The 27,656-nt window shown below is 47.2% G+C and overlaps 1 pseudogene; it reads right to left on the reverse strand.

Annotated features, from left to right (window-relative positions):
- Positions 1 to 2,115: 2,115 nt before the first annotated feature.
- On the reverse strand, positions 2,116 to 18,738 carry LOC136469121 (disease resistance protein Pik-2-like; annotated as a pseudogene).
- Between the last annotated feature and the right edge of the window lie 8,918 nt (positions 18,739 to 27,656).

Raw genomic sequence — 27,656 nt, forward strand, 5'->3', positions numbered from 1 at the left:
GGCTAGACAGCATCGTCCATGGCACATGGCTCTCAGGACTAGCGGGTCGGCTGCTCAATGACCTAGAGCTGCTTCTCATCAGTGCAGAGGAACCACCTATGTTCGCACTGGCCGAGCATGATGCAAACTGACGATGGGCGATGCTGGAGGATATTAAGGTGATTGAGGAAAACGAGACTTGGAAGCTCATCGATCCACCTCCAGGATGCCGTCCAATCGGCCTTAAGTGGGTGTATAAGGTCAAGCGGAATGAGCATAGCGCCATTGTCAAGCACAAGGCATGCCTCGTCGCCTAAGGCTTTGTCCAGTGCGAGGGCATTGACTTCAAGGAAGTCTTTGCGCTGGTAGCGCACATGGAGTCTGTCCGATTGCTTCTAGCTTTGGTAGCAGCAAAGGACTAGCATGTCCATCACCTAGATATAAAATCTACCTTCCTCAACGGCGAGCTAGCAGAGACAGTCTTTGTCAGACAACCTCCAGGTTTCACCATCAAGGGAGTAGAGCACAAGGTGCTCTGACTGCGTAAGGCACTCTACGGGCTGCGACAGGCCCCACGAGCGTGGAACACCAAGCTTGATTCCATGCTAGGTGAGCTTGGGTTCATGAGGTGTGCAACCGAGCACACACTCTACACGTGGCGACGGGGAAGGAGGAGCTCGTCATTGGTGTGTATGTGAAGGACTTGATCGTCACCGGCACGTGTGTAGAGGACATCGATAGCTTCAAGGGCGAGATGGCGGCTCATTTTCGAATGAGCGATCTCGGCATGCTCTCCTACTACCTCGGCATCAAGGTGAGATAGGGGAAGGAGACGCTCACGCTCGGTAAGAGCGCATACGCCTCGAAGCTATTGGAGTAGAGCGGTATGGCTGAGTGCAAGCCGTACGTGACTCTGATGGTGGAGTAGCTAAAGCTGACGAAGGCCAGTACTGCAGTGAAGGTAGATGCAACACTGTACCAAAGCATCATTGGCGGTCTATGCTATCTAGTCCATACGAGACCAGACATTGCGTTCACCATGGACTATGTCAGCTGCTTCATGGAGGATCCTTAAGAGGATCACTAGGCTATGGTGAAGCGGCTGCTGCGCAACGTCAAGGGACGATGGATCAGGAAATCATCTTTCCCAAGACCGGTGGGAGTAGGCTGTAGCTCACTATGTTCAGTGATGTAGACATGGCAGGGGACATCGATGGATGGTGGAGCACCTCTGGCGTGCTCATCTTCCTTGGGTCGGCTCTAATCTTATGGCTGTCACTGAAACAGAAGGTAGTGGTGATGTCTATGTGCAAGGCAGAGTATGTGGCAGCGGCCACAACGGCATGCCAAGCTGTGTGGATGCACCGACTGTTGGGCGAGCTAACTGGTGTGGAAACTCGCCCACTAGCACTGATGGTGGATAACTAGCTTGCCATCGCCCTCGCAAAGAATCCGGTTCTCCACGACCGGAGCAAACACATCGACATCAAGTTCCACTTCCTCAGGGACTGTATCTATGGAGGGCAGATCGTCATCGAGTTCGTCAAAACTAGTCAGCAACTTATGGACATCCTCACCAAACCACTCGGCCGTCTTTGGCTTATGGAGCTGAAGAAGATGATCGGCATGGAGGGGGTTCAAGGGTTAGCAGCAGGATTAGGAAAAGAATTGTTAAGTAATATGTTGCTTCCCTTGTATGAACGCACGACAGGGACAGACGGCGCTAAAAAGGGTTACATGCTATTGCACTGTAGCAGCTGTAGGGGCAGGCACTGAATGACTCACTTGCCACACTGTAGCCACTGTAGGGACAGGCACCAAAGTCAGCCCTATTGTCACATCTAGTCACTATAGTAGCATGGCAGCCTGATATGTCTGTGTACTAGGATTAGATGGGTAGAGTTGTATATATAGTTTGCCACTACAACTCAGTAAAGAGAGCGAGTTTAGTTTTGCCATCTCCTCTGCAGAGCTGCGGCCAACGCTGATGCTTGTGCTGTATGTGTGCTCTGTTCTTCCTCCCTTCTTCTACCTCTAGCCATAGTGTGTGGTCGGCAACAATAGTGCATGGTCGGCAACATGTGGTGAGTGGTTGATTCACCCGTGCCGAAGATCTAGGGGCTAACAGAATCAGGATCATGTGCTGCACACAACTAAAAAGGTGAGGGAAAATAATGTGCTCAACTTGCTAAGGAGCTTCAAAGTATCTGCACGTAGAGCTATCGCTGAAAGGGTTAATTTAACAAGCTTGCTGAGAGCTGGGAGCCATTTTGGAACTTTGACCAACCTGCCATATAGCTCAAGAGATGTCTGGTTTATTGGAGGCGACTCCATGGCATCCAGTAGGTCAAGGAAACCAGATGACTCGATATCGATGACGAGACTTTGAAGATAATATCCGCTGAGCTACTGGATGGAGGAGATAAATTCAGTCAACATCTCATCACTCTTTTCCTTAGGGGCCATATTGTTTTTGAAAGGGATTTTGGGGGCCATATTTTGATCACTGATTGGGAGCCTGTAAATGGCCAGTTTCCTGTTAGATAATCTACTGCTTCCTTGTGTGAACACACAGTATGAGAAAGCGGCGCCGAAAAGGCCCCCTGCTGTGGTATTATAGCCGCTGTAGAGGCAGATGCCGAATGGCTCACCTACAACACTGTAGCCATATGCAGAGACAGGCGCAGAAGTCAGTCCTGCTGTGTTATCTAGTTACTGTTGTAGCATGTGCGCTGTACTAGGACTAGATGGATAGAGTTGTATATATAGTTTGCCACTGCAACTCAACAAAGAGAGTTCAGTTTTGCCATCTTATATACAGGGCTCTGGCCAACGCCGATGCTTGTACTGTGTGTGTATACTCTGTTCTCCCTCTTCTTCTACCTCTAACCATAGTGTATGTGGTCAGACAACCTCAGTCGTGCTCGACCATGGTTGGCAAGACTGGTGAGTGGTCGACTCACCTGAGCCGGTTATCCTGTGGGCTAACAAGTGATATCAAAGCCGTACAAATACCGTCGCCAGACTAACCACTGGCGATAACGAATGGTTCAGAGATGGGTGATAGCAGTGGCACTGCTGTGGCTGCCTAGCCATGACCAGAGGTCATTGTTCACAAGGTGCAGGAGGTCAGCGGTACCAGTTGGTCGACGCTGACTCGCACCAACTATGGAGAGTGGTCGGTGACCATGAAGGTTAAGCTTAGAGCCCAATGGCTCTGGAATGCTGTTAACAAGGGCACTGGTAATGAGGAAGATGACATGTCACCATTAGAGACTATCCTCGCTGCTATACCGGCAGAGTACAGGGAGCCATTGGGGGTGAAGAGCTCAGCTAAGGAGGCGTGGGAGGTTATTACGGCGATGCGTGTTGGTTCTGACTGCACAAAAAAGGCGACGACCTAGCTTCTGAAATAGGAATACGCCAACCTCAAGTTTAAGGATAGTGAAATGGTGGAGGACTTCTCCCTCTACCAATAGATGCTCATCAGCAAGCTAAAGATCCACGGCATCACCATCAATGAAGAGGAGGAAATCTCCAAGTACCTCCACTCCGTGCCGACAAAGTACATTCAGATCGCTCTCTTCATAGAGATGATGCTGGACTTGTCCACCCTCACCATTGAGGATGTGACAGGTTGTCTATGGGTGGTGGATGAGTGCCTGGAGTAGGCGACAACAACGAAGGACAGCGGTAAACTGTTGCTGACAGAAGAGGAGTGGGCTGCTCGGAGGAACTCCGGGAAGGCAGCCTCCTCTAGCCGCGGCAAGGCTTCTTTAGAGAAGAAGAGGGAGGTCGACCCCAACGTCTATCGACACTATGGGAAGATGGGCCATTGGGCACAGGAGTGCCCAAATCGTAAGCAGAAGAAGAAGGCTGAGGCTCATCTGGCGCAAGCTGATGATAATGATGAGGCCACTATCCTGATGGCGACGTTCTATGCACTACACGATGTTGAGGCCAAGGAGAAGGAAGAGGTGACGACGGTGGAAGGACCTGGGAAGGCCCTAAAGGCTATCAACCTCGATGAACCACGTGCCTAAGTCCACCTCGGACGTGTGGGCGCCGATCAGGAGCAGCGGTGGTATCTGGACTTTGGAGCTAGCAACCACATGATGGACTCCAAGGCATCCTTCTTCGAGCTCGACGATGATGTTACTAGTATAGTGAAGTTTGGTGATGACTCAAGAGTGGCTATCCAAGGGCGCGGCACCATCATCTTTAGATGCCAGAACGGGGAGCACCGCACGCTAATGGATGTATATTACATCCTATAGCTGCGTTCCGGCATCATCAGCATTGGTCAGCTAGATGAGCATGGTAGCGAGGTACTGATCAAGGACGGAGTCCTTAGGATCAGGGACCAGGAGCAGCGACTTCTCACCAAGGTGAAGAGGTCCTTGAACTGCTCGACCTGAAGGTAGAGCAGCCAGTGTGCCTAACAGTAAGGCACACCGAGGAATCATGGATGCGGCATGCCCGGTTCGGACATCTCAGCTTCGACGCGCTTGGTTGGCTAGAGAAGATGGTCCGAGGGATGCCCCACATCAAGCATGGAGGCGAGCTATGTGACAGCTGCTTGGTTGAGAAGCAAAGTTGGCTACCATTCCCAAAGAAGGCCAAGTATCGCACAAAGGACGCTCTCGAGTTCATCCACGATGACCTCTGCGGGCCGATCACGCCAGCTACAAACGATGGTCGATGGTACTTCCTCCTGTTCGTGGATAATTGCAGTCGCTACATGTGGCTACAACTCTTGAGGAGCAAGGACAAAGCGGCGGTGATGATCAAGAAGTTCAAGATGCGCACAAAGGTTGAGAGCGGCAACAAGCTCCGCATGCTGAGGACTGATCGCAACGGTGAATTCACTTCAGTGGAGTTCGTTGCATACTGCGCGGATTAGGGTGTGGTGCGACACCACACCATGTCGTACTCGCCACAACAGAATGGCGTGGTGAAGAGGCGGAACCAGATGGTGGTCGGCATGGCTCGATCCATGATGAAGGCTAAAGGCATGCCAGTAAGGTTCTGGGGTGAGGCAGTGACCACAGCGGTGTTCATCCTCAACCGCGCTCTGACCAAGGCCCTGATGGGAAAGATATCGTTCGAAGCTTGGTATGGGCGTAAGCCGAGCGTGTCCTTCCTCTAGACATTTGGTTGCATCGGCCATGTCAGGAAGACAAAGTCGAACCTTACCAAGCTGGAGGACAGGAGCACACCGATGGTGTTTGTACCGACTCTACGACCCACATGAAGACAAGGTGCTTGTCTCATGCGACATCATGTTCGACGAGATGGTGGCTTAGGACTAGAGCAGTCTGAGCATGGGGGAAGCTGTCGGCTTTACCAACACCTTCGTCGTCGAGCACCTGGTCATCCATGATGGTGGAGACGCTAGGGAAGAGGTGCCTAACACTCCGAAAGGGGTGCCCAGCACTCCAGCGACAGAGCCGAGCACTCCTAGGACGGTGCCAAGCACTTTGGGAGGGATGTCGAGCACTCATGGAGGAGTGACGAGCACTCCTAGAGGGATACCAAGCACGCCAAGAGTGGCGCCGAGAGGCTCTACAGTGGCGGCGACCACTTCAGGATGGGTGCCGAGCACTCCCGTGGTGAAGCCAAGAGGTCTTGAAGTGGTGGCGACCACTCCAAGACTGAGGCTGAGCTCTCCTACAGTGGTGCCAAGCACTATAGGAGTAGTGATGAGCTATCCAGAAGTAGTGCCGAGCACTGCAACCAAGATGCCGAGCACTCCAGGTGCTGTGCTGAGCACTTCGGCGAAACAGGGAACTCCATCAACACGGATTGAGTTCGCCTCACCTCCAAGTGACATCACTAAATTCATGGATGCCTTCCATGAAGGTGAGGAGGTACGGTTCCATAGGCTAGACAACATCGTTGGTGGCACAGGGCCCTTAGGACTGGCTGGTCGGCTACTCAATGACCAAGAGCTGCTACTTGTCAGTGTAGAGGAACCACCCATGTTCGCGCTGGCCGAGCACGATGAAAACTGGCGACAGATGATGCTGGAGGAGATGAAGGCGATCGAGGAAAACGAGACATGGCAGCTCGTCGATCCACCTCCAGGATGCCGTTCAATCAGCCTGAAGTGGATGTACAAGGTCAAGTGGGACGAGCTCGGCGCCATTGTCAAGCACAAGGCGCGCCTCGTCGCTCGAGGCTTTGTTCAGCGTGAGGGCATAGACTTCAAGGAGGTCTTTGCGCCAGTAGCCCATATGGAGTCGGTCCGTTTGCTACTAGCCTTGGCAGCAGCAAAGGACTGGTGCGCCCATCACTTGAACGTTAAATCGGCCTTCCTCAATGGCGAGCTGGTAGAGACGGTCTTCGTCAGGCAACCTCTAGGTTTCACCATCAAGGGAGAGGAGCATAGGGTGCTCTGACTGCGTAAGGCGCTCTACGGGCTACGGTAGGCCCCACGATCATGGAACGCCAAGCTTGACGCCACGCTGGGCGAGCTTGGGTTTTAGCGGTGCGCAACCGAGCACGCGCTCTACACGCGGCGATGGGGGAGGAGTTCGTCATCGGTGTGTATGCGGACGATTTGATCGTCACCGGCACGAGCATGGAGGACATCAGCAGCTTCAAGCGCGAGATGGCTGCTCATTTTCGAATAAACGATCTCGGCGCACTCTCCTACTACCTCGACATTAAGGTGAGACCGGAGAAGGAGGAACTCACGCTCGATTAGAGCACATATGCCTTCAAGCTGTTGGAGCAGAGCGGCATGGCTGAGTGCAAGCCATGCGTGACTCCGATGGAGGAGCGACTGAAGGTGACGAAGGCTAGCACCACGGCGAAGGTGGATGCAACACTCTACCAGAGCATCATCGATGGTCTGCGCTACCTAATCCACACGAGGCTGGACATTGCGTTCGCCGTGGGCTACGTCAGTCGCTTCATGAAGGATCTCAGAGAGGATCACTGGGCTGCGGTGAAGCGGCCACTGTGCTACATTAAGGGGACGATGGATCAAGGGATCATCTTTTTCAAGACCAGCGGGAGTAGGCTACAGCTCAGTGTGTTCAGCGATGCAGACATGGCGGGGGACATCATCAGACAATGGAGCACCTCTGGTGTGCTCGTCTTCCTCGGGTCAGCCCCAATTTTATGGCTGTCGCTGAAATAGAAGGTGGTGGCGCTATCTACGTGCGAGGCAGAGTACGTAGCGGCGACAACAGCGGCGTGCCAAGTTGTGTGGCTGCGCCGGCTACTAGGCAAGCTGACCGATGTGGAAGCTCACCCACCAGCATTAATGGTGGACAACCAGCCCGTCATCACCCTCGCGAAGAATCCGTTTCGCGAAGAATCCAGTTTCGACTGGTTCCACTTCCTCAGGGACTATGTCGATGGAGGGCAGATCGTCATCGAGTTCGTCAAAACTGGTCGGCAACTCGCGGATGTCCTCACCAAGCCGCTCGAACGTCTTCGACTCACGGAGCTGAAGGAGATGATCGGCATGGAGAGGGTACAAGGGATAGCAATAGGATTAGGGAAAGAATTGTTAGATAATCTACTACTTTCTTGTGTGAACACACAGCAAGGGAAAGCGGCGTCGAAAAGGCCCCCTGTTGTGGTACTGTAGCCGCTGCAGAGGCAGACGCCGAACGGCTCACCTGCCACACTGTACCACATACAGGGATATGCGCAGAAGTCAGTCCTGCTGTGTTATCTAGTTACTGTTGCAGCATGTGCGCTGTAATAGGACTAGATAAATAGAGTTGTATATATAGTTTGCCACTGCAACTCAACAAAGAGATTTTAGTTTTGCCATCTCCTATATAAGGCTCTAGCCATTGTTGGTGCTTGTACTGTATGTGTATACTCTGTTCTTCCTCTTCTTCTACATCTAGCCATAGTGTGTGTGGTCGAACAGCCTCGATCGTGCTCGACTGTGGTCGGTAAGACTGGTGAGTGGTTGACTCACCTGAACTGGTGATCGCGTGTTTTCCTGAGTCCGGTAAAATGATTAAGTTCAGATGCAGTATTTGATCCCTCAGAAACATCAATCCCTGACAACACGTGCAGGGTCTTTGCTATTCCCTTGATCTCTTTGGGCACCTTCAGGGCCGTCCTTATTCCATTGTCTCCGGTCCTTTTTCCCTTGTTTCCGCCAAGTATGTATCTGATTCGTTCTAGCTGACCTACAGATGGAGGCAGCACACAGACCTTGGTCTCTCTTACGTCCAGGGTTTCCAAGTACTTGAGGTCCCCAATGTTGGAGGGCAATTTGCTGACATCAGTTCCTCGGAGGCTGAGGTTCTTGAGTAGGGTCATTTTAGGTTGTGTTTAGTGGGATGAAATTTAAGAATTTGGTTACGGTAGCACTTTCGTTTTTATTTGGTAATTAATATTCAATCATGGACTAATTAGACTCAAAACGTTCATCTCACGATTTCCAACTAAACTGTGTAATTAGTTTTTTTTCGTCTACATTAAATACTTCATACACGTATCGTAAGATTCGATATGATAGCTACTATAGCACTTTTTGAAAAATATTTTTGGAACTAAACAAGGCCCATATGTCTGAGACACTGAAACGATTCTCCTTAAAACCTGTGCAGCCTTCGAGGTCCAGTACCTGCACAATTCCAGCCTTGAATGACTTAAGTTGCAGCTGATCTAGGGCCTCGTTTAGATCGTAAATTTTTGCAATCTGGATACTATAGCACGTTTCATTTGTATTTGATAAACTTTATTCGATCATGGACTAACTAAACTCAAAAAATTCGTCTTGTGATTTACAACCAAACTGTGTAATTAGTTATTTTTTTACCTACATTTAATGCTTTATGTATACGTCCAAAAATTGATGTGACAGAAAGAGGGTGAAAAAACTTGGAAACAAGGCCTAAGCTCCCAAACACCGTCAATGAACGGACATGGGATAAGTTCATGCGATCTGCTTCCTTTGCATGCTTGGAGTCAGTGCTGTGCAGCGCCAGCCTGCGGACCTTGTTGCTTCGTGTTGGCATGGACCACTGGCTGCCGACTACAGTGGCAAAATTTTCTTCACCTTCCTTGGAGATGATGTACTCGATCACCATGTCATGGACTTGACATCTCTTTACCTTCCAGTCGCTTCTGAATTTTTTTACAATTTAGCTTTTTTTTAAGTTTTTTATAAATAGATCCCTAACGGAAAAAATTTAGAAAACAGACCCTTAGCTCGGCGTCATTGATGCTGGCGCCGAGGTAGGCGCCAGCGTCTCTGGCGTCGAGCTCCTGGGCATGGTGGATGACATGGCAGGGAGCTCAGCGCCAGTCACTCTGGGGCGCCAAACTCGGCGACATAGTGACTGGCACCGAGCTCCCTGCATTTAACCCCGGCCCAACCTTTCTGCCCGAGCATTCTTCCTCTTCTTTCTCCTCCCTTTCGGGTTTTTTCTCTCCCCACTTCACCCTACCTCACAAATCGGCATATTGGACCTTGAAAACCTTGATTTGATCCGTAGATCTTCGAGAGCAAGGTATCCTCGCTCCCCTCCTAGTTTTTTTTCGCATTGATTCGGTATATATTAGTCGAATTTTTCAACCTAAGAATCGTCATCACTTAGGGTTTCATTGTATCCCTCAATATATATATTATACAACCGTTGGATGATGCCAAGGCGTGGAAAAGGCTAGCAAACCTAGGCGCATGTAGTTATGTTATAGATTCATTATTATGCATCAAATGGGAAACCCTAGGTTTAGGGTTTAATGTTAACTGCTTTTGTTTCATGGAATGAAATTGGTTGTATTGTAGTTATGGTTCTCATTGACATTTATTTGTGATGTTTTGATTTATGTTTGTTAAATTACATCCGTTTTGTTAGATGCAAGAAATGTTTTGAGGGAGTTTTGGCGAAAATGGGGTCGTCCTCGAGAATTATACCCCGACGCGTCTAGCAAAGATGTCCACGTCCCTCCTGACCTCCCTATCCCTAACTATGACTGTGGTTTCCCGGCCCATATTTTTCAATCGAAACATCCGGACACAAAGCGCGTTGCTTCTACACATGCAGTCGTTTTAATGTAAGAAATTGTTTCCACTATCCTTTTTCTTTATTTGTGTAAGTATGCTACTAATATTTTTGTTGGAATCTCGTTGTGTAGGACCATGAGAGGTGCTTTTTCTTTCAGTGGATCGACGGTACAGACAAGTTTGATCCTAGGTACCTCCTTTTCGACGATTGGTTTAGAGGAAGACATCCACGTGAGCACTTCAAGCGGTGGGTTCCACCCCCCTAACCCTCCGCCAATGACGGCTAAGGAGAAGCACCTAGGCGCAGTTAGACGACTCGAGGAACCTCCTCTGTACGATTGTGGAGATTGAGCTGTGATAAACCCTGAGAATACGTTGGAGTTTGTGTGTCCAAACAAACATGAAGTAAGTGCAAAGTGTATGTATTCAAATCTTGAGCTATATGTATTCATGTACTAATGTCTCATTATTTAGGTGTTTTCAATGGCGAAGTGTCGTTTTAAGGAATGGTTGTATGGTCCTAAGAATCATAGAGGGTTAAGGAAAAAAGAAAGAAAGGGTAATCTACAAAGCACCTCCTGTCATGTGCGAATGTGGTGTTAAATTCAACTATAGCCTAGTCCCTTCGGAGCTTAGAATAGGCCATTATTGCGGCCATATGATTGAGTATGATGAGGTTCGTTATTTTTGTGGTAAACATGGAGTCGTATTTTGTTTCTTTTGCTAAGACATATATGATATAATATTTCTTTTGAACAGAGCACTAGAAAATGCAGGTGGGAATGTTATGATGGTCAAGCTAAGTTCTTGGATGAACTGAAGAAGAGACGACTAATTGCACGGAAGAGGGGATATGGACCTGACTACGTCAACCTATTCGTTAAACATCACAAAGAAAAGATGCATGAGTTTGCTAGACAGCGCGGTATTTGTAACCCGATCATTGTTGGGCTTAACAAATGGGGATTGGAGAGGCGAATAACGTTAGAGGAGGAGAGGGTAAGGAATGAGGCAAGGGAGGAGACAAGAGTACAGATGCAGGTCTTGAACGAGCATGTTGCTACATTATGTGCCAGTGAGTGCTTAAAAGCCTTTTTTGTTGCCTGATTTTAAATATAATATAATCGCGTTGCAAACTGATTGCATTTTATACATGAAGGGATTAGTTACAGCGAGGAACATGCCACAGAGGTGGCTCGTGCAAGGTATGAGGAGAAGAAGTTAGATGAGCATAGATCGCGAGCTGATCGCACCGTTCAATCACCGATTGTGTTGTCTGATGAGGGGGACAAGGATGAGGACGACACTAGCAGACTGAGTGAGCTCATTGCTCTAGCAGAGGTGGGCATGCAGACGTAGGAGGCTGAGGACGATACTGGTATACTGAGCGAGCTCATTGCTCTAGTAGAGACGGGTATGCAGGCGAAGGAGGCTGAGGACGACACTGCCAGACTGAGCGAGCTCATCGCTCTAGCAGAGGTGAGCTTACAGGCGGAGGAGGATGACGACGCGTTCTTCACTTAGGCCGCAATGGCCGCAGATGAAGCGAAGGCCTCTTACTATAGGCGACAGGCAGGTCAGAGCAACGTAGGTGATCCTAGCCACAGCAACAGGGTTGTGGTAGAGGACTGGTACTCGGATGATGAGTTGCTTACTCGGTACGTTTCAGACTGAGGATTTAAAAGTGCATTTGCCCCAATGTCTAATGTTGGCACGTACTTCTAGTATTAATATGTTGTGTAATGTGGTATAGTATTGAACTTTTCATTATGTGGTTGTTTTCATTATTTATGGTCTTAATATTCCGCTTAATGATACAGACGTATTGAAATGTGAACACTTGCTGTAAAAAACCTAACGACGTATGGCATTATATAAATCAACACACGAAACACATAAAATGGCATGTGACTACATGTACCAAACCTGGGTACATAGTTTTCTTCGACTAAACCTAACATGCCTTAGGTAATTAAACCAAACAACAAACACATAGATGTGGTATGTGAAAAAGATAAAGTCATCCTAGTAGTGTGGCCACATAGCAAATTGTGTTGCACCTTCTCCATAGTAGCCTCCCATTGTTGTTGGTGGTGGTGGCAGGGGTGACAGGGGAGGCCCCTTGTTGTTGTGGTTAGGGCTGGTACAATATGGATCATTGTAGAGTGCCTCCTGTGAATCAACACCATTGTTGTTGTCGTCCTGTCCGTCGTCCTTGTAACCGCTGCTAACTTCCCTTTCTAGATCAAAGATATGGTCCTATAGGTAGTAGATGTACTCTGCATGTGGATAAATAGGTCGAGGATCGACCCACCTACTGAACCCACAGTTTTCTTCAGCCAAGGAAGACTACAATAAGTATGTCGTGTAAGTTATATACAAGAGAAACATATTGAAGAAACAAAAAGTAATAGCAATTACCCATGCTCGCGAGCATTTGAAGAAAGGACGACCTCCATCTATTCCCTCGATGAACATCTGCACACACCATGCATGTATTTTGGCCACTCTTCTTTCCTTTTATCGTATCCTCTTAGTGGTGCCTCTTTGGTGAAATCACTTTTGCTCTCAACTGGGAATCTCTCATAAAGAGCTTCCTCAAAGAAATCGAGACCAAGAGGACCCTCCCACCCCGAGGTAGTCCCTTCCCCTTTCCTCTCCCTCTGGACGACCCTCTAAATATTGGCCCGATAACTTTTGTGATCTTCCATTTTCCGGTTACCTGTTGCTTCCTTGCACAAACCCTCCATGGGCAGCGTTCCTTGTCACACACAACTGTGTAACGACGCTCCGCATATGAATGTAATACCCTATAAGGCCTCTTTCGTATCACTACAAAAGCCTACAACCACCTCTTCAAAGCAGGGAGGTCATTGAACACCCTCCCATTCTCAATTATCATGTTAGGACCGGCCTCAGGAGCTTCTAGGAGCTCATCATCACGTCCTTCTGCAAACGCCTGATCGAAATGAGCAAGATCGCTGAACTCGTGAACTCTAGGATCACGGCGGCCGGGAAAGATACGTCTCATCATCTCAACATCACTCTCCGTCAGCTCTCCAACAGGGCGATCATCATCAGAATCAAGAGCCCTAGCCATCTCATATGGCTCCGAATCATGCATAATTTCAACACTATTGGAGCCACATAATTCATCTCGAAAGTGCACTTGCACAGCAACAGGGGGCACATCCACATTCTTAGGAATGTCTCCTACAACATCAGTACAGAAATAAGGAAAGAATGAAAGAAATAGATGTAAGGAACAGGGTAAGCTCCCAAAAACCATGCGGTTAAGACACTTACTCAGATGATTCTGTATCAAAGGGATCTCATAAGGAGGATCTGCCACAGAAACATGAGTCTGACAACCATCTACAAATACTGCATTGGGGGTAGATTGAGCATCGGAAACCGTAGGCGCAATCTGCACATGCAAGTAAGGTTCCAAAACAGGAGGGTCGATGTGTGCCTAATGATCCATTGCTGGGGTAAACCCATGACGGATGGGATCAACTAACACCCGACGCACAACCACGTCCAAACATTACAGCTGGCTCTTCATAGCCGATCTCACATAGTTCTCCCACTGATTTGCACAACCAATTGAGATGATTCGCCTGAAGATGTTCAGAGGAGAACCTAGGTGCAGTACACCATCAACTGCAATGTCATCATCTTCAAGGCAATGCAGCTCCTCCCAAGCCTTTGCAACCATCTCACTAAATAAAGGCCTATCATTGAATAGCACAGGCACGCTTTGCATATCAAGAAACTCAACATATCCATAGCGATCGCTTTCAACGGTGCCTCCATGATATATAGTCACTAGGTTGTCCATCTAGTTCAAACACGTAACGAAACACATGTCCTTTAGTCAAAATTAGACGATAGATAGTACCTAACAAGTACTTTCTAGCTACAAACTAAGTAATCAAGATAATAACTACGTATATATATACGGTATACTCACTAAATAGCTAGATCATATGTAGTTAACTAAATATGTAACTACATATCTAAGTAGCTATCTAACTATATTTATGAACCTATGTATCTATGTTACTATCTATTTACATATATATCTCACTAGATCACTAACTAAATCAACTTTAACTAGTAAATAACAAATGCCAACTAAGTAGGTACATTGCATATTTATAATTTTTACCTTTTCAACGACTGCTCCGCGGACGTCGACGGAGTCGCAGTGGACGATGGGCTTGGGTCAGGCCGACGATACGGACCGGCGGTGGCACGGCCGGCCGCTGCAGGTGGCGGGGTCGACGGTGGCGCGGCCGACGACAGCGGTGGCACGCGGCGGGCGCGGGATGCCCGGGGCTCCGCGCGGCGAGTCCGGCTCGACGGGCGCGGGAGGCACGCTGGCGCTGGACGGCGGCAAAGCGGGGCGAGGCCAGCGAAGGCGGCGCGGCGCAGCGGCCAGCCGCGGGCAACGGCGCGGCGCGGGGGGCGGCGCTCCTGCAAGCCTAGGCGCGGCGCGGCGCGGGCGTGGCGCGGGGGGCGGTGCTCCTGCAAGCCAAGGCGCGGCGCGGCGCGGGGCGGGGGGCGGCGTGGCCAAGGGGCGCGGGCCGTCCGCTGGGCGTGCGGCGCGGCGCGGCTCGGCGCGGGCGCGGGCGCGGCGCGGCGGGGTGCGGGCGAGGACGGCGGCGGCGGCAGCGGAGCTCGGCTATCCTAGGGCGAGAGAGAGAAGAAGAAGAGAGGAAAGGACGGGCCCAATAGGTATTAAAGGCTCGGCGCCATTCATGTTAGCGTCGAGCTCGGCGTCAAGATCTACGACGCCAAGCTCCCTGCTAGGTCATTCACCGTGCTCAGGAGCATGGCGCCAGAGATGATGGCGCCTACCTCGGCGCCAGACCTCGGCGCCAGCATCAATGGCGCCGAGCTAAGGGTCCATTTTCTGAATTCTTTCCGCCAGGAGTCTATTTATGAGAAACTTAAAAAAAAGGCTAAATTGTAAAAAATTTGGACGTCGCTGCTATTCTCTACAGGCCGTATTATCATCCTCTCGATGAGTTGGTTGAAGAATGCCTCTGCGATGTCCTCCACACTCAACCCCTCCTTCTCACTGACAAAACCTTCAGCTATCCATCGCCTGATCACTCGCTTCCTTCTAATCTTGCGGCCCTTGGGAAATAGGCATAGATACAGAGAACAAGTCTTAAGATCACTAGGCAAAGCAGTGTAGCAGTAACTGATTATCCTCATGAACTCCTCCGGTTTATGGCATACTTGCGGTTTTGGAAACAGGGATTCGCAGACTTCAGTCCAATCATTTTGCTCATTAAGTGGCTTGGATGCCACAAGACCTGCCATGGTAACTATGGGTAACGGCAGGCCACCGCACATCTCCCAGACTCTGGCGGGCACTAGTTTTTTCAGGCCTGACTGCCGGCTGCTTTCCAAACTATTCTTGAACAATTTTTGGGCGTCAGTACTGGATAGAACTTTCATTTTATGGAACTTATGATAGCCGTGTGATGCCTTCGCATTCGCAACAGCTTCAAACCGTGTGGTCACTATAACTCTGCTACCTGTATGATTTTCTGGCAGGCAGTTCCTGATATGCAGCCATGTAGATAGTGACCAGACATCGTCAATCAGTAGTAAATACCTGTCAAGAAATCAAAGACCAAAAAAGGAAAACATACGTTAGTACTATTTGTTCCGGTTCTCTTTCTCGCTAATTAGTCATCAAAGCTCGTCGCGTTTCGTCAGGGAAAAAATTATAGTACTATTTGCAAATAAAACGCAGCATGTGCAGCATGAATAAATAAATAACAGCTAACAACATGATTACATAAATGGCCAAAAGCAAAAGGCTAATAAATCTTTAGAGATGAGGAGTATGAAGAAAAGCTTCTTGATGGAGGTTATAACTGGGACTCTGGGACCAGCCATATGGATATCTGATGAGTCAAAATACAACTTTGAAGCAAAATGAAAAATAGGGGGACTCGAGTGGCAGAAATGATATGTCATGGAGCCATTGGCTTGACAGATCAATTGTACAGAAATTATTGTTCCAATTACCTCAGCTAGGATATGAGAAAAGGATGAAGCCGCATCCCACATGTTCAGAAGACCTCATGTAAAAATTGCTGAAACCACATGTATAAGGGCAGTCCTAATGCTCCACGTGAAGGATAATTTCTATGTGTATTAGTTATTACCCTGCCATGTAAGCATTAGGTCAATGTAGCACGAGATTTATCAAACATCTCATGATCAGAATTTTAATAGCATGCAAGGGGATGTTTCATCTTATTATTCGTCTACAACTAGTCCCTTATATGTGAGTTCATCTCAAAACATGCCGATGGATGGGAGAATTGGCCACATTTCAGCAACCTATCCAGCCAATTATTCTCAAACGTCATCTGCTACACCTCATGTTAATATTTTTTCAATGCAATATGTGGATGGTAATTCTAATGATTCGGTTTTATATTTAACTTATGACCATAGTCGAATTAGTGAAATTTCAGCAGGCATGCATATGCCTTCATCTATAGTAGTGTAGGAAATGATTCGCATCCCACACAATTGCATTGCAAAGTGTCAGCAACACATCATGGTTCCTTGCCGAAAGAGTCTCGAAACATTGGGGGCAATTTGTCAATGTTGGAACAGATGCCTTTGTTGCACAGATGAATAAGTTTTATGGTTACTTTTTTTGAAAAGATAAAAGAAGCCAAAAGCATCTAGATTGTAATGAGATTAAATCTAGAATTTTGCAGGAAAAAAACATTAACAGTTGATAAACATATCAAAGAGAAGAGTGATTCAGATGACAGGAGTAGTTCGATTATTGAAAGAGCCAAACTAAACAGTGCATGTGCCTAATCTATTGAATTAAAAGAAGCAAGCATGGCCGTGCAAAAACATGGCAACCGTAGCAAAACAACGATGCTTGATTTTTCTGTAATAAAGGAGCCTACCTTCTACCTTATGAGTTCCGTGCTAAAGTTGTTGGTGAGCATCAAGAGGAGCAATCTATAGTTGTACTGAGTACGGCTTACGAAGAACAAAAGCCCATAGCTGAGCCATGTTTGGCTAAGGTGGAACAACAACGTGATGGAGCACAGGATCCAGAAGAAGAAAATTTGGAGGGCTATATATGAGAGCGCAGAGCAAGATATAATTCAAGTCGTACAATCGTCATGCTTCTCCAACATAATTGAGGAGGTAAATGTTACAAGTATTTTACCTATTTTCCAATCTGGTCATAGATTTATTATTGACAGTTCTTTTAGTAAAATTTTCATAAGAAATCATGAAAGACTGATTGAGAAGAGTGATTTACTTGTTAGCAATCAGATTATTACAAAGCATATTGGTCAACATATCATGCCATCTAGAGGGACTGATAATGCTAGTTTATTACAGTCAAAGCTTTCCCTATTGATTTATTCAAACTTTATATCTACATGGGGCCTTGTTTAGATTGCAAATTTTTGCAATATGGACACTATAGCACGTTTCGTTTGTATTTGACAAACTTTGTTCGATCATGGACTAACTAGGCTCAAAAGATTCATCTCGTGATTTACAACCAAACTGTGCAATTAGTTTTTTTTTACCTACATTAATGCTCCATGCATGCGTCCAAAAATTGATGTGATGGAGAGAGAGTGAAAAAACTTGGAATTTGGAGGTGATCTAAACAAGGCCTGGGTACCTTTTGTGCTTTAATATTCAGTTTATACTTGGTCTAAAATAAGATATAGGTGCTGTGATTATTTTGGTTTCAAAGATTTAAAGCCGAGGATAAAGAATGCTGTAGAAAACGATGCTAGTATAATATCCTATCCAAGAACATCAGTTTAGGTACATTTGTGTTATTTTGGGACTGACAGAATATTTGAAGGATATTGTCTGAAATGACTTCTGGCTATGTATTGTCTAGGTACATTTTGATTTATTTTGGGACAGACAGAATATTTGATACCATCTTTGCCGCAATATGGTCAAAACAACAAACAATTAAGCTGGTCATTAACTCATTAACATAACACCCAATTCGATTGCATCTACTTTCGGCGTTGGGCAGAGAGGCAGCGGCGGATGTACTCCTTGTCATCCGGCTCACCACGCTTGCCCTTGTGCGAGCCGCCGTCATCCTCCTCGTCGGGAGACTCGGCACCGTCAGCATAGACGTAGCCGCCGTAGTTTCTGGTACTCTCCGGCCTCCCGTTCTTTGGCCCCACGGCCATGGTCGTCACCTCCGTGACGCCGACGTCGCATCGGATGGCGAGGCAGTCCTCCTTGAGGAGGCTGTCGCGCCGCTTCTCCAGGTCCTCCATGGTGATGAAGCCCGCGTAGCCGCACCCAGGGTCCTCCGGGGACACCTCGCCGCGGTTGTTGTGGCCGGTGGACCTGAAGATGCCAGTCTCGGCGGGGAGCTCGTAGGACTCGTTCCCGGCGAGGTCCAGGAGGCTGAACTTGTACTGCGCCCGCACGCGCTCCACTTTGTACGTGTTCTGGAGGCGGAGGTACAGGGCGATGGAGCCGGCGGAGTCGCTGGAGGAGCCGTCGGTGCCGTTGGGGTAGTAGTCGATGTGCCAGAAGCGGCCGCCGACGTTGAACTGCTCCGAGGTGATGCGCTCGCCGCCCGGGAGCGCCTTGGTCCACGAGTAGCCGTCGATGCGGAACACCTGGAAGCCCCTCGTCGCCTTGGCGACCACGGCCGAGGCGGAGCGCGACGGCTTGCCGGCGCCAGGGGCAGACAGCAGCGGCGGTACCGACGACATGTTTGCCGGCGTTGGTGCTAAGGTAGATGGCCGGCTGAAATCAAATCTACAGCTTGCGGTTTGGTTTGGTTTTTGGTTTGTGGATGATCGATGCCTGGAACCCTCAAGACGTCGTCGATATATATGGATCGCTTTAGGTCGGTTGCATATCAACATGTGCCACGCACGGCAGGAGGACTCTTGCATGTCGGAAAATTGGAAAAGGACTCTTGCATGTCAGCATGCAGATTATTCCATACTTGACTTCTTCTCTCTCCAGGTCCAAGTCGGATCGTGATTGATTGCAATTCGAGGACAGAGCTGGTCCTTGATCAATGTCGGTTATCCTTGATTTCACGGCTTGCTTGATTCTGCTTTAAACTTTAGTTGTCTATAAAGTTGAGGACTACTGTAAATTAAAACTTTTAGACCAATTTAGCTTACTTACGTGGTCTAAAGTTTTTGTGAGATGTTCTAAACCTTAGATAACACTTTAGACCTCTTGTTTTGGAGACTTAAGAGCTAAAGTGGTCAATTTAGTGGCTAAACTTTAGTACATGGAATCCAAACAGGGCCTCGGTTGAGTCGGTTAGTGCATCCTGTGCCATTAATCTGTGTGTATTCACAGCCAGCGTGCACCGCCCGCAACCAATACCAGCGCCGGAGGGGGCTGCGACAGGTGAAGAGGGACGCTCGCTGGCAGTGGTTCTTTAGAGCAACTCCGAGAGACTCTCTCTATTCCTTCTTGTTATTAAAAATAAATATTTAGGTGAAAAAATATCCTTCATCAATTTCTTTAATTGATCCGAATATAGTCGTTCCTCTATTTTGGATTTTTTTTTGCTAGCCAAAGATAGAACGAGAATAGCTCTCGAGAGCATCTAGATGCGTCATAAAAATTATATACCTAGAAAAATAAGAATGACTAAATTTAAAATTGATGGAGAATTTTGGTTTATTATGGGACGTTGGTTCTAGCTAGGTAGGGCATGCTTTTTTCTCTCCTCGCTGAAAACTTGAGTAAAATGCATTTTTCAAAGTAAAAGTTGCAAGGTTGAAGTTATGGGTATGGTCACACAATTAGCTATTTTATATTGTCATTTGCGAGATAACAATTCCCTCTCCATCGCTACTGCCCTTAGGTGATTGATGTTGTGGAGCATCTACTTTTTGCGATGCCCATCTTATTGTTGCCAAAGCCATCTTAAACAATTCCACCACGCAAAATGCATGCGTCGTAAACCCGCTATTAACCCTAGCATATAATAGGTGAGTACATATTTTGTCGCACTAGTAGTGTTTGTATCATACATACACTAATATGCCAAGTTATTATATCTACTTAAGCAGTTTATAATTTGTTAGATTAATCCACACCCAGCTAACAAGTTATTGTATGATGAATGTAGTTTACTCTTTTTTCATTCTTGCTAAAAAAATCAATATTGGGAGTGGGTTTTAGAACTGGGTTTGGGTTGCATTGGACCCATTTTTAAGAGTGTTTGGCTTGGAGAGGTGGGGGTTGGGTTCACCCCATATTCCCCTCAGATCCGGGTTCATCCGGTTCCATGGAAACGAGCGGATGGAGTTCGACCCAGTCGCGTGTCTAGCGTCCGTCCGTGGAGCTCGTGGCAAGGCCGAGCAGCACCGCGGCCAGGAGAGCAGCGGTGCGCGGCCGGCATGCGGCCTCGGAGAGCAGAAGCGACGTGCGGCCAGGGGAGCGGTGGCAACGCGGCCAGGGGGAGCGGCGGCGGCGCGCGTCCGGCGTGTGGCCTCGGAGAGCGGAAGCGGCGCACGACCAGGGGACCTACGGTGGCGTGGCCAGGGAGCGGCAGGGGCGTGGCCAGGGAGCAGCGTGCGGCCGGCTTGCGGCCTCGAAGAGAGCGAGCAGGTCACGAGCAGCACGAGGTAGAAGAAGGTGATAGGCTGTCACGCGGGCCCCACCAGTCAGTGACTTATCCTACTCATACAAAACCTATACAACGAAATACAGAACCGGGTTCAACCTAACCTCCTAAACCAAACACAGGACTGGGTTCACCCCATCCCAAAAATCAGGGTTGGGTTCAACCCATCCCTAGTGATCCCACAACCAAGATGCTCTTAGTTCCTTGTTAAAAAATTTTATACAACAAACTTCTCTTTCTCCAACAGTTGTCCTATCTTTAGGTAAAAAAAAGATGTTGCCACGCCATCAAAGGTGGGTCCTTCCTCTAGACCAGATCAAATCTCCTGTCTTTTTTTTCTCTCCCTCGGACGATCTTTTGTTGTATATGGTCTACTCTGTTGCTGATCGATGTTGCAGCTTATTGATATATACTAATCCTTGTTCTTCTTTCTTGAATGTCTCTCATGTCACAACTAAAAAGACTAAAGAGTATGGACACCATCTTGGTGCGACAATCGAAATTCAGGTCGTCTGTCTGCCTGAAAAAAAAACTTGCCCGCACGAACGCTCCGTTCGAAAAAAGAAGAAGTCGCGTTCCCAATCAGCTCCCCACGCGATCTCCTTCCCAAGTGCCGCGCACTCCCGATTTCCGCTCCCCGCAAGATTTCCCCTGGTCCCATGCGGTCTGCCGGTCTCCTCCCCTAACCCCGATCTTCACCAGCGCTTGGCCACCGCAGCCACCGTCCTGTGGCCTGCCCTCCGGGCCTAGCTTCTCCTTGGATGCCTCCTCCCTGAACATCCTGGCCACCACCTTCTCGTCGCTCCCGCTGCCGCTGAGCCCCTCGTCCGATGAGGACACGCCCCTGCAGCCTGCTCCTGCGAAGTACGAGCTGGTGCCTTCGCCGCGGTCCTCCGATGAGGAGAGGGGGTCACAGAGGAGAGGAAATAGAGGAGATAGAAGGAGCTCCTATGATGTGGGGGATCGTACCTGGGAGCCGGCCAAGGATTACTATGTCGACGCGAAGGGCGACCATGATAACCTTGGTCCCTCTACAGGTCCGAAGGTGCGCCCGTGCTACACCCGGACGGAAGAGGCGGCAGCCCGAAGGCACGCTCGCGCTCTTCATCTTGAGCCCAACCGCCCCTTTCGTTTTTGCCCTGAGTTCATGCTTGTGTATCGGAATCTTGGTATTGCAATGTTTTGACTGTTGCGAATTTAGGGTAATTATTCACGTTTGATGCGTGTGCCTTCCATGGTCTGGGAACTAGTGCGATGATCCTGTTAACCGTAGCGAGGACGTTATTTACCACATGCCGCCGCTGATCATATTTAATGCAGGTTATGGAATTCATGCAATCGATGCTATGTTCTAGCGTTATGGTGCTATTATTTTATTTATGGTTACAATTTATACCTGATTTAATTTTTCCATGGGAGGGATTGCTCAAATTTGTTAAACACCTGATTCAATTGAAGTTTGTGAACATGCGTGAATATAGTAGTAGTTGATGTTTCATGTGTTTCCAAGCTTTGATTGGGTAATTTGATCTTTAGTACCTTGATGACGTAAATGAGTTCAGTTAGCCTTTCTTGATAGTACTTTCAGTTTACTCACTGACTAGCTGAAGATGTTATGTATCTATCTACCTATACTAAAGTAAGTTCTTATACTGTAATAATATGAACAAATTACTTGCGTACATTTAAGATCTTGCTTGTGGTGATGTTTGCCTCTTGTGTGTTAACTGAACCTTTTATTTGGAATTGGATATGCCTAAAAAATTTGTTAGCTCTTTGGTTCGAGCTGCTCTATTTTAATGCATTTTGATTATTCCAACTAACTGTCTGCAGCCTTCTGTACTGTAGTGGCTGACGTGTTGAGGATGGGTGATTTAGTGTTGGTACAATGGTGTGGCAAATGCAGGTGAGCAGTAGTGCAGTAACCTGTCTGCAATTAACACAACATGCAAATCGGTGCATCATTTCAATGATTTGGTTTGGAACAATATGAATGCGATAATGAGTTGTACCCCGTCTCCAACTAACATGCCATGCAAATCATTGCATCAAACACAGACGCTAACTATATTAATGTTTCCTGGTTGCCTTGGTAGCTTAACCGTAAGCATTTGTATATGATTATCTCTTTTGTTTCTAACCATCTTAGGTCCACCTTACCTTTGCTGATCAAAGTGTCTTTCTTTGATGCAGTAATGATGGGAATAGAGTGCATCATGGCCACACTCAGCAGTGCCGGTCTTAGCTGGTGGTGGCGATGATGATCCCCTTCTTTTGGTGGGCAACCACTACTAGAAACAGGGCCTTTGCCGAGTGTTAAAAATCGGGCACTCGGCAAAGAATTGCACTCAGCAAAGAATTCTTTGCCGAGTGCCGGGCACTCGGCAAAAAAGGGCACTCGGCAAAGCACTTCTTTGCCGAGTGCCAGGCTCTCGGCAAAATAGCGACACTCGGCATAGGCTGCCCCGCGTAACAGTGTTCGGCCACGTCCTTCTTTGCCGAGTGCCTGCTGTTAGGCACTCGGCAAAGTTTTTTTTTTTGGAAAATACTTTGCCGAGTGCCCCTGACACGGCGCTCAGCAAATATTCAATATTTTTTTTTGAAAATGTCTTTGCTGAGTGCCTAACAGCTTAGGCACTCGGCAAAGGAAGGAATTAAAAAAAATACATTTTTTTTGAAATACCTTTGCCGAGTGCCCCTGTGAAGGCACTCGGCAAAGAGAAAATTTCTAAAAAAATCAAAAACCCTCTTTGCCGAGCGTCTTATTCTTGGCACTAGGCAAAGGCCCCCTTTGTCGAATGCCATGCCCCGGCGCTCGACAAATTTTTTTTTGCCTCCAAATTTTTTGTGCAGCCCTTTTAAAGTATCAGGAACTCCTCGTTAGAATTTATGGATTTTTTGTGGCTTTTTGATATATTTAGTTACTTTATTTTGTTTACTTGAATTTTTTTGAAAAAATATAAATTTGAACTGCACGTGGTACGAATAATGGAATTTAATGATTCAAAAAATGATAGTCATGTTACTGAGTGTAGTGTGAGGCCGTATCTAGGAACGGACCCGAAATTTCGGACATCTTGTTCACGAAACATGACCGCGAACTCGCGTGCGAAGTGTTTTTAAATTCTATAAAAAGCAAACGAAGTCCGAAAATCATGAAACTTGTTGAGATGTCGTGATATCGTATGTGGAGGCTATGATAAAAAATTTAGAAGATTTTGTGCATGTTGTCACTACGATGCTTGCAAACCGAAGAATCTCCGAAGAAGTTTCATGATTTCATGAAGAGGCCGACAAGGTGGTAAGCATCGTACATGACAAATTTGCGTGAAACCTCCTCAATTTTTTATCACAGCCTCCACATATTATATCATGACATCTCGACAAGTTTCATAATTTTTGGACTTCGTTTGCTTTTTATAGAATTTAAAAACAACTCGACCGCAAGTTCGTGGTCATGTTTCGTGAAGAAGATGTTCGAAATTGGTGGTCTGTTCCAGGGTACGGCCTCACATTATACTAAATAACATGAATATCATTTTCCCATTTATTTTTTTCATTATTCGAATGACTAGCAGTTATAATTTGAATTATCCAAGAAAATTCAATTAAATAAAATAAATTAAAGAAATATAGAAAAAGTTCGAGAAATGTGCCACATTGGAACATGGAGTACCAGGTATTGTATGAGAACTGCAAAAAAAGTTTGGAGGTCAAAAGTAAAAAAAAATATGGTTTATCGAGTGTCAAAAAACACTCGGCAAAGAGGGGGTTTGCCGAGTGTCAAAAAAACACTCGGCAAAGAAATAATTTTTTTTTCTAGAAAAGAAGCAGAAAAAAAAACTTTGCCGAGTGTTAGATCTAGGACACTCGACAAAAAATAAATAAAAAGTAAAAAATCATTTGCCGAGTGTCAGATCTAGAACACTCGGCAAACACTGCTTTGTCAAGTGTTAGATCTAGACACTCGGCAAAGCTGCTATACTGTATAACTGCACGACGACGCGCGCACACGCACACACGCACGTAGGCAGCTGACCGCGCCAGCGCCGCCGCTAGGAGCCCCCTCCTGCGCGCACAAGTCAACTCTCGCCTGCGGCCACCGTGCCCCACGCCGGCCCCATGGCTCGTTCCGCCTCCACTCTTGTCGTCGGCTTTCTCCTCGTCCTCACGCTCCTCACCCTGGACGTGGCGCAGGGCAACAGCCCTTCCCGCCCACCGATCCCTCCGACGGTATCGATTTCTCGCTCCTTCTATGGTGTCTGAGGTTGTGTAATGGCGACGAGAAAGTTGGCAGCTAGTAACTCGTGGATCTCGCGTTCCTGCAGCGGATGCCCTGCACGCTGTGCTCCGGCAGTGGCGACTGGAGGGGGAGGCGGCGGCGGAGGACCTGTGCATGAAGCGCGTCTGGTCCGGGTCGTTCGAAATAAACACATCTATCGACTGCAATTGCCCCGCCATCAGCCGGTGCCGAATCACGGGCCTGTGCGTCGTCTTCACTCTTTCTCCCATTTGATGCTGATGCCTATGTGCCGAATCTCGCTGGCTCTCTTCAATTTGACGGAGCTCGTCTCTCTGTGAGTTTTTGAATCGATGGTTCATGCTGTACAATTGCAAATGCTTTAGGGAGCTTGATGTTAGATTAAAATGGTTTCTTGAAGTAATGACTACTCTCTCTGCAGCTTGAAATTGCACCACGACAAACTACTTAAGAATATATCCGAGTTTACTTAAAAAGAGTAGGCCTATAACTAAGATTTTCATGAAAATATGGACTTGTGCTAACATCCAGTGTTCTACTGCCCAGAGGAATATACCAGACATGAATGTACCTATGGTCATTGTTAGCTTTGGTACTTTTTAGTATTTTGGTATCTCAGATATCCATGTAATACATAGCATCTAATTGAAAAACTATCTGATCTCATCCTACCAAACTGTTAGTATACATGACAGAAAGCTTGTCTACCATGACTCCCTCCTATCCTATTGTAGTTGTCATTTTAGCTCTTTTGGAGCAACATACTTTGCTCCTACGAATTGTACCATAGATTCTCAAACAGTATAACACCACTGCCATTCTACTGAGAAGCAATGAGTAGGTCTATTCGTGGAAAGTGTTGCCTCGGACAACCAAACTGACAAGTATTTGCTGATCAAATGCACTTTCAATTATAACACTTGTTTTGGACCTAAGGCTACCATTTTTAAGCTCTACCAGCTTTATTATAACCCTGCTTTTTCCCCTTACCCTTGATTGTCAATATGGTTCTATGCATTCTCTTGTGAGAATAGGAATTTCAATATGATTGTAAGTCGCCTCCTATTTCATTTTGTAGGGATTTAAGTAATAACAACTTGAATGGTTTAATACCCCCAGAAGTTGGCAATCTTTCCAAACTGGAAACATGGTGATAACCATACTTGCTCCCCTAAATATAAGCATGTACATGTTATTTAGCTCTTCATTGAGCCATTGTTGTTGTATTATTCCAGAATGTATGTATTGATGGTCCATCTTGCTGAATGCTATTAATTCAACCTACTGCTAACAGAATGATTAAAGTTTTCCTACTTGATTGGGCCACAATAGTACAACACTACATCCCTGCCATGCATCTATAACAGCTGAGCGCCCATTTTTCCAGCTTTGCCGAGTGTAGAAAAATGGGCGCTCGGAAAACCATTTTTCCAGCTTTGCCGAGTGTCATGACCATGGCACTCGGCAAAAAAAAAAATTCAAACTTTGCCGAGTGCTGGCCAGAGGGCACTCGGCAAAGAATTTTTTTAAAAAAAAATTCAAACTTTGCCGAGCGCCGGCCAGGGGGCACTCAGCAAAAAAATTTTAGAAAAAAAATAAAACATCTTTGCCAAGGGCCGGATAGAGGGCACTCGGCAAAGATTTTTTTTAAAAAAAATAAAAAATCTTTGCCGAGTGCCTGCACGGTTGGCACTCGGCAAAGAGACCGTCAACAGGGCCGGCGCCGTGACGGTCGCTTTTCTTTGCCGAGTGCCCCCGGGGCTCTCGGCAAAGCCTTTGCCGAGTGCCCGATAAAAGACACTCGGCAAAAGAGGGCTTTGCCAATCAATTTTTTACCTTGTGTTCTTTGCCGAGTGCCGCACTCGGCAAAGGCTTTGCCGAGTGCAATTTGGCCTTTGTCGAGTGCCTACCTGAATCCAGTAGTGAACGCACTTAAATATAGAGAATGGTTAAGATGATTCTTTAATAACATCACATAAATGTATCACCCTTGCAACATGATGTCGGCCCACACGAAGGTGGTCGGACATGTATTTATGTCTGCTAACTTCGTTCCCTTTCAAGGATTATCAATTTATCATGCGTACATGTGCACACCCATGTCCTTTACTGCATCTGCGTGTGTGCGTTACACTGAATGTTCTGTGGACTGAAAGTTTCCCACCCAAGAAAATTTGCTTACGTGCTGATTTCAGAACTCTGCATTAGGGGCATCTGCATTAGGGGCATGCTGATGATGAAATTGAAGTTACCTTACCGTGTGGCAGCGGCCACCAGCAGCATGAGAAGAATGATTTTGGTATTCTAAGGTTTAATTCTGTTTTCGATCTAATCCAAATCTTTCCTCCACCCATTCAGTTAGTTGTCGAAGCCATCGCGCGGTGGGAGACCACGACGCGGGCGCCTAGCAATGGTTGGGCAGCAGCGTGAGCACAGGCACCAAACGACCCTGGCCCTTGACTCTGCCCTGGCGCGAGCGCGGCAACCCGGGCCCAGCCTCGGTGCGGACACGTAGGCTGCCACCAGCGCCGCGTATGCAAGAAGACCCCAATCAGACACCAAGCACTAATTAAGCAAGGTGCTAATGAAGATATAAATATGTCAGCACTGTTATCATTATTGCTCCAATTTATTGACGGTATTTCGATATCAACTCCATGTTACCTGCGCTCTGTATTGATATTTTTTGAAAGTGAATTAGATAGCAAGATCAATCTATATCTATCTATATATATACCTAATAATAAAGAGGCAAAAATTTAGCCTTTTTT

The sequence above is a fragment of the Miscanthus floridulus genome, chromosome 8 (assembly GCF_019320115.1).
Source record: "Miscanthus floridulus cultivar M001 chromosome 8, ASM1932011v1, whole genome shotgun sequence".
NCBI classification, from domain to species: Eukaryota; Viridiplantae; Streptophyta; class Magnoliopsida; order Poales; family Poaceae; genus Miscanthus; species Miscanthus floridulus.